This window comes from Coregonus lavaretus (assembly GCF_964263955.1).
Source record: "Coregonus lavaretus genome assembly, chromosome: 10".
NCBI classification, from domain to species: Eukaryota; Metazoa; Chordata; class Actinopteri; order Salmoniformes; family Salmonidae; genus Coregonus; species Coregonus lavaretus.
The window spans coordinates 12374216-12382259 of NC_139997.1; positions in this window are offsets into that span (position 1 = coordinate 12374216).

The following is an 8044-nucleotide window of genomic DNA, read 5'->3' on the forward strand; positions in this document are numbered from 1 at the left end:
CACAGATATGAAAACTTAGGACAGTAAAGAGGCCTTTCTACTGACTCTGAAAAACACCAAAAGAAAGATGCCTAGGGTCCCTGCTCATCTGTGTCAGACAAAGGCAAAACACCCTCCAAAATGAAGGATTGGGCCGCCCCAGTGTCTCGCAGCATCTTCACCGGATGCTTAACAGCATTGCCACTCTGCAGAGACACGGACCTGTCTGAAACAAAGGGTTCATACACATCTGATCCAAAATCTTGTTTAGGAGATACACTAATCCCAACCAGAGAGTTAATGGGCTGGAGTGCTCCCACAAGAAGAAACTGCTTTTTCTCTCTCTAATTGTTCTGTTTCAACTTAAGACACTGAGAGACAATGTGTCCTTTCTCACGGCAGTAATGGCAAACTGGCGGAAACGAAAAAAAAGTTATCTTTGGTCACTGTAGAAAAAGACTGAAATCTTGCAGTAGGAGGTGACTTCTCTGGATTGCTTTTTGCATAGGGATAACTACTGGGTGATTTGTTTGTGAAGGTAGTTTTCTTGAGTCCTCTGCAAGGACTGCAGCTCTCTCAAGAGTGAGATCCTTGTGCTCATAAATGTAGGTAGCAACCCTTTCATGAAGGCAATTTTTGAACTGCTCGAGAAGTATAAGTGTCTTTCAATCCTCAAGTCCTTGACCTCTTGAGAACCGCACCACCGATCAAAAAGACATGCTTGTTCCCTTGCAAACTCAACATGACTTTGATTCTGTCTTTCGTAATTTATGGAACTGTTGTCTGTATGCCTCTGGGACCAACTCGTAAGCACAAAGGATAGCAGCTTTAACAGTGTCATATCTGAACTCTGGTCAAGAGATAAAGTGGCGTACACTCTCTGAGCTTTTCCCACTAGAACACTTTGGAGGAGCAGTGACCAAATATCACACAGCCATTTTAAGAATGTGGCAATCCGCTCAAACAGAGTAAAATATATGTCCACCTCCTTTTCATTGAAAGGCGGTACAAGTCTTTTTCGACCAAAATCAAACTCTGTTGAGGTTGCAGGATGGACTGGAGTGCTTCCAGATCTATCTCCCTTAATCGAATGACATGCACACGTTGTTCTTGTTTAGCTGCACGCTCAACTTGTCTTCCCTTGTTCTCGAGCTCTAATGTCTTATAACCCCTCAGGGTGGATGTCAGTGACAGAAACTCTACCATAAAAGTGCATTTTGAACACTCCAATATCTGGGCACAGCAGAGCTTCAGAGTAGGTGACTAGAGCGACTACCATACTCATGGAAACTAGATCCCGGATGAGCCACCATTTTGTTACGTTCCCCAGCAAGAAAACAAAAATGTCGCTTAAACAGAAGGGGGGACTAACAAAGAGTCACTGACAACAAACAAAACGAAACAGGTGGGGTTTTAGGAGGGGTTTTGAAAGACACTCATGGGGGTGTCCACTGAACGTTGACTAGCAACAACAACTCGGACCTAAAAGACACCCACCATGAGCGCCCACTAAATTTGCCCACTAAGAGGCAAACAAAAGAAAAACCCACACCAAACCTAAAGATAGGAAGCAAACCAAAATGTGGAGCTACATGAGAGCTACAGTCTGGGTACCAGCCTTTTAAGCTACTCCTTGCCACTCCTTTGTTTGGCAAATAACAGGAGTGGCAAGGAGTAGAATGTAAAAGCTGAACAGAGACGGCAATCAGGCTAAGATGACCTGGGTCGTTCCACATAATTTGGCCCTTTTTGGTAGTGTAACTTGGTTAAAAAAATAAACGATTTCACCTAATTTTAATATTCTGTCATGAAGGGCACATGTTCAACCTTTCCTATCTCTTAAATATTAAATTACTATAGTAAGTGCCTATTAAGTGCCAAATAAACTAACAGGGTTGACCATAACAGGGATGATGATGTCATCTTAAATCATCCATAAATCCCCTTGTGAAAAAAATTGTTCATAAGGAAAAGTTCCACCACATTAAAATAAACTTCAGTTCACATAACAGGCTTTACCTTAAAATGAGGGACAGGTTGTTGTTTTTTAACCTTAAAATGAATCATTAACTACATGAAATGAATAATAATCTTCAGAAATGACTGGGAAAGCAACACAATAACTAGAGCTTTAAAATGATGGAGAAAAGTTGGAGAAATATGGGAATTAAGTGGGTTAAACTCTTCCTAGAAGTCACAGAGGGTGCATGGAGTAACATGTAAAAATGCAGAAAGTCTTTATTCATATAAAACATCTGATTTATTTAATGTTCCATGTGGTCTATATTAAAGGGCACTTCATTTAATATAACAGGCTTTTAAAATTCAATATTTGTGCACAATTTCTACTTAAGATATCTTCAGTTTAAGAAGAATTTGGTTTGAATAGCTAGGTCATTATATCTAAACATTATCAGGGGACAAAAGGAGAGGGGAGCTTAGAGGAGGAAGAGAGGGAGAGAGAGGGAGAGAGGGAGAGAGGGAGAGAGAAGGAGCAGAGGAGGGAGAGAGTGTACCCGGCTAGTTAGATGCTTGTCACAAATTCCATGGATGAAGAGAGAGAGAGAATGTTTTGTTTTGTCAGGTAACATGTTCCTATAACCTGCTAGACTGGAACGGAGCAGAGCAGGATGCAGGATGCAGGATGCAGGATGCACATGGAGCCGATGGAAATAAATGGTTAGATGGGAGCTGGAGAGACTTCAAGCCTTGTGTGTTTGTTTGAATAGTCACCATTAGGGGTGTATGTGAAGACTTGCAAGGGGTTCTGGTGCCGGAAGACGGCCCATCCTCCCAGGCTCCCCATGAGCCTGTGTAGGGATCATATCCAATGTTCCCTCAAATTGTCTCAGGCACTGAGCAAATTTCTGGTCTGCTGAGCGCAAACTTGAACGTTGTGAAAATTCTGTGCAACTTCCAGCGCACGTTTACTGTGAACACTGAGGCTGTACCCGCTTTAAGTTAAAGTTTTAACAGTGGCCATGTAGGCTACTGTGGCTATTTGATCATAATGTAGGCCTACCAGAGTGGCCTACCATCAAAAACAATGGAGAAAATGCATCCCATAACATTTTAACATGTAAATAGATGTTCTATCATTCAGCCTACAGTAGCAGCCAATGTGTGGTGTTCAATGTAGGCCTACATTCCATGAGACTTTTGAAAAAAAACATGCAGGGCTTGACATTAACCTGTTTATCCACTTGTCCTTCAGACAAGGAGGTGACTGAAAATGCTGTTGTGTTGTTTGGTGCAAGAAACCACTTTGCAAAATAAAATGCATTATTATTCTCATACCTTTATTACAGAGAATCAGACAAATTATGCTACCCTCTGCCTATTGGCTACTTAGCTTATTCAAGCCTGTCTCAAAATACAACACTGCCCCTTTAAGGCAAACAAAAGCTCTTTACCTGACAGGCTTTTCAAAAATGTCTAGAAATGTACACGTTTTGTGCTCTTGCAGGAAGCAATCACTCCCCTATTGCTGACTACAAAATTATCTATAACTGGGCTAATAACTCACTAACTAGCAAAGGATATGAACAAAATGTGCACACGTGGCAACATGCAGCTCTCGCTTTGATCTCAAAACAAGGGCATCTACTCACGACCGCTCATGCTGTAAACACAATCCAGTTCAAAGTAAATGCCACAGATCCATATATGGCAATATGGATTGTTTATGCCGCACCGGTCTGTGTAGAGTAAGGGCTGAGTAGTGAGTGTCAATGCAATAGAATCCTAATCCGATGCATTCTGCCTACAACAAAATCTCTTGCAAAATTTCAAAAAATCTGTTTTCGCTTTGTCATTATGGAGTATTGTGTGTAGATAGTTGAGTTGTTTTATTTATTTAATTAATTTTAGAATAAGGCTGTAACGTAACAAAATGTGAGAAAAAGTCAAGGGGTCTGAATACTTTCCGAAGGCACTGTATCTACCTCGATCACTCCAGTATCCCTGCACATTGTAAATATGGTATTTGCACTGACCCTGGAACTGACTCTGTATAAAGCTACTGACCCTGGAACTGACTCTGTATAAAGCTACTGACCCTGGAACTGACTCTGTATAAAGTTTACTTACTTTCTCATGTTCTTCTTATTTCTATTTCTTGTGTGTTTTTGTTGACATTTGAACCTTGTCTGCTACAGTATATGCTTATTGTCACCCACCTCTCCTGTCCCCCTCCACCGTGATGGTACTTATTTATTCAGTCAGAGGTCATTCATCTATAACAAGTATTATGTGTATACTATGAGTGCTGTATTTAGAACGTATACAAGTCTATAATAGATATGTAATGCAGTGGTTCCCAAACCTCTCCTCTGGGACCCCCAGACGTTTCATCATGTTGTTGTAGCCCTGAACTAGGATGGATCAGGTGTGCTGTGGAATAGTTGAAATACATAGAATGGCTGAGGGTCCTCAAGGAGAGGTTTGAGAGCCATTGGTGTAATGTATAGGCTACAATCCGAGAAGACAGAAGGTAAGAGAGTATTATCCATATCCACTGCCTTGACCTGATATGATCTGGAAAACCCAGTCTAACTGCCTCTAGGATGAACCTACCTGTCCACATGCTACCTGGACAAGCTATGGACCCTGGGGGTAGAAACAAACAGATAACCAGGCTATAACTAGGCCACAACAAACAGATAACAAGGCTATAACTAGGCCATAACAAACAGATAACCAGGCTATAACTAGGCCACAACAAACAGATAACCAGGCTATAACTAGGCCACAACAAACAGATAACCAGGCTATAACTAGGCCACAACAAACAGATAACAAGGCTATAACTAGGCCATAACAAACAGATAACCAGGCTATAACTAGGCCACAACAAACAGATAACCAGGCTATAACTAGGCCACAACAAACAGATAACCAGGCTATAACTAGGCCACAACAAACAGATAACCAGGCTATAACTAGGCCACAACAAACAGATAACCAGGCTATAACTAGGCCATAACAAACAGATAACCAGGCTATAACTAGGCCACAACAAACAGATAACCAGGCTGTAACTAGGCCATAACCAATTGAGACAGCTAACTATTCATGTGAGAGACAAAGACATGCTGTCGCTCAATGTATGTAAAATATACAAGGTTCAACCAATATGGCAACTAAATGCTTTCGTAAATAAAGAGGGATATAAATACATAACCTGGTCTGGCAGGTTTAACATGTACAGTATGTAAACTTAGTTTTGTTCCTGTTTCTATGTGCCAGTCTGATCTGATGTAGATTACATCTGTTCTAGCAGAGGGAAATAGATGCTATCTGGCCAGGGTTCTTCCGCATTACTCTTCAATTGGGGCCTTTATCTTATGACAATCAGTGCATTTATAGACGGTAATTATACACACGGGGGGGGGGGGCGGGGGGGGGGGGGGGACGGGGACGGGGACGGGGACGGGGGGGACATTTGTTCTGTTGGTTTCTGTGTGGTTATCAATCAATCAATTGTTATTTATAAAGCCCTTTTTACATCAGCAGATGTATACAGAAACCCAGCCTAAAACCCCAAACAGCAAGCAACGCAGATGTAGAAGCACACTCATTTCGAAACAAAGACATGTTCTCTAGAATACTTATGGTGAGCAGTTGTTTGGCGTAGGTGGATTGCCACAGAGACTGAGGTGGTGGCGGGGGCAAGCTCAGTGTCCACACTTTTTACATTTACATCATTTAGCAGACGCTCTTATCCAGAGCGACTTACACTTCCTGTGTGTCAAAGTTTAGGAATAACTTTTAAGTGTTGCTGTATGGCCCATTAGACAGGATTAGAAGAGGGTGGCATTTTCTGAGCTAAACTGACCAAGATGCTCCTCCAACAACACATAAAACCTAACATAATTCAGCAAAAATATATATATATTTTCTCTCATTGGCATATGTTATTTTTAAGTGAGCGCTGATGCCACCCTGTGATAAGCAGTGCCCATTTTGTGTTTGTCCATTCCCAGTGCGCCTCTCCAGGGTGCTGTTGGAGAGACGCAGCGCTCCACCAACGTTCCGTCAAAAAAATTATCTAACATAAATCATGTAGCAGATATTGCCTATGGTAGAAAGCACAGGAGGCTGGTGGGAGGAGCTATAGGAGAATGGGCTCATTGTAATGGCTGGAATGGAATTAATGGAATGGCATCAAACACATGGAAACCATGTTTGACTCCATTCCATATATTTCAGTTGAATGCATTCAGTTGTATAACTGACTAGGTATCCCCCTTGCCCTTTCCTTTCCTAAAAACAGGACAGGTCAAAGTAAAAATGGACAATATGGAATGGACAATCAGGCTACTCACAACTGCTGTCCAGGAATTTCCCCCCATGGGCTAAAAAGTCATGATCAGTGATTTCAGGTTTGTATCCGTCAATTTATGACGAGCTGATCATAGCAAAAAAGAAAATACTTCTGCATTTCCCGCTGTGTAAACACATTGATTATCATTGCAAATTGGCTCAGGATAACACCTGATAAAGTTGGGTAGCTGATAGACAAAAGGATTAGTCACAGGAATCAGGACTAATAGTAGCCTAATTCAAGACAAAGGAGATGATTGTGGACTACAGGAAAAAGAAGAGGACCGAGCACGCCCCCATTCTCATCGACGGGGCTGTAGTGGAGCAGGTTGAGAGCTTCAAGTTCCTTGGTGTCCACATCACCAACAAACTAACATGGTCCAAGCACACCAAGACAGTCGTGAAGAGCGCACAACAAAACCTATTCCCCCTAAGGAGACTGAAAAGATTTGGCATGGGTCCTCAGATCCTCAAAAGGTTCTACAGCTGCACCATCGAGAGCATCCTGACTGGTTGCATCACTGCCTGGTATGGCAACTGCTACAGAGGGTAGTGCGTACGGCCCAGTACATCACTGGGGCCAAGCTTCCTGCCATCCAGGACCTCTATACCAGGCGGTGTCAGAGGAATGCCCTAAAAATGGTCAAAGACTCCAGCCACCCTAGTCATAGACTGTTCTTTCTTCTACCGCACGGCAAGCGGTACCGGAGCGCCAAGTCTAGGTCCAAGAGGCTTCTAAACAGCTTCTACCTCCAAGCCATAAGACTCCTCCAAGCCATAAGACTCCTTAGCATCTAATCAAATGGCTACCCAGACTATTTGCATTGCCCCCCACCGCCCTCTTTTACGCTGCTGCTACTCTCTGTTTATTATCTATGCATAGTCACTTTAATAACTCTATCTACATGTACATATTACCTCAATTACCTCGACTAACCGGTGCCCCCGTACATTGACTCGGTATCGGTACCCGCTGTATTTGCCTCACTATAGTTATTTTTACTGCTGCTCTTTAATTATTTATTACTTTTATTATATTCTTTTGTGATTTTTTTTTTGGTATTCTTTCTTACATTTAACATTTAAGTCATTTAGCAGACGCTCTTATCCAGAGTAACTGCATTGTTGGTTAAGGGCTTGTAAGTAAGCATTTCACTGTAAGGTCTACACCTGTTGTATTCGGTGCATGTGACAAATAAAATGTCATTTGATTTGATTTAATAAAGCCAATGCAACTGCCTGTTTGACAAACGGACAGCCTACCATTCATCAAAATCCATTTGCGGGCCTGACACTGTAGGCTACACCCCAGTAAGCACGGACCGACGCAGACGTCTTTTGGACGTATTTCTTTGGTACAGTCCGGACCGGCCTTGATTTCCACTGACGTTGATTTTTCGGACCAAATAGGAACCAATCATAGACGTCTATGTTTGGTTCAGATTTGGTCCGGTCTGGACCAGCCTTGATATGGCCCAAACATAGACGTCTATAAATGGCACATGTACACAATACACATCTCAATTGTCTCAAGGTTTAAAAATCCTTCTTTAATCTGTCTTCTCGCCTTCATCTACACTGATTGAAGTGGATCTAACAGGTGACATCAATAAGGGATCATAGCTTTCACCTGGATTCACCTGGTCAGTCTGTTATGGAAAGAGCAGGTGTCCCTAATGTTTTGTACATTCAGTGTATAGAACTATGTTACATAGCTATGTAGCTTAAAAAAAAAGACATA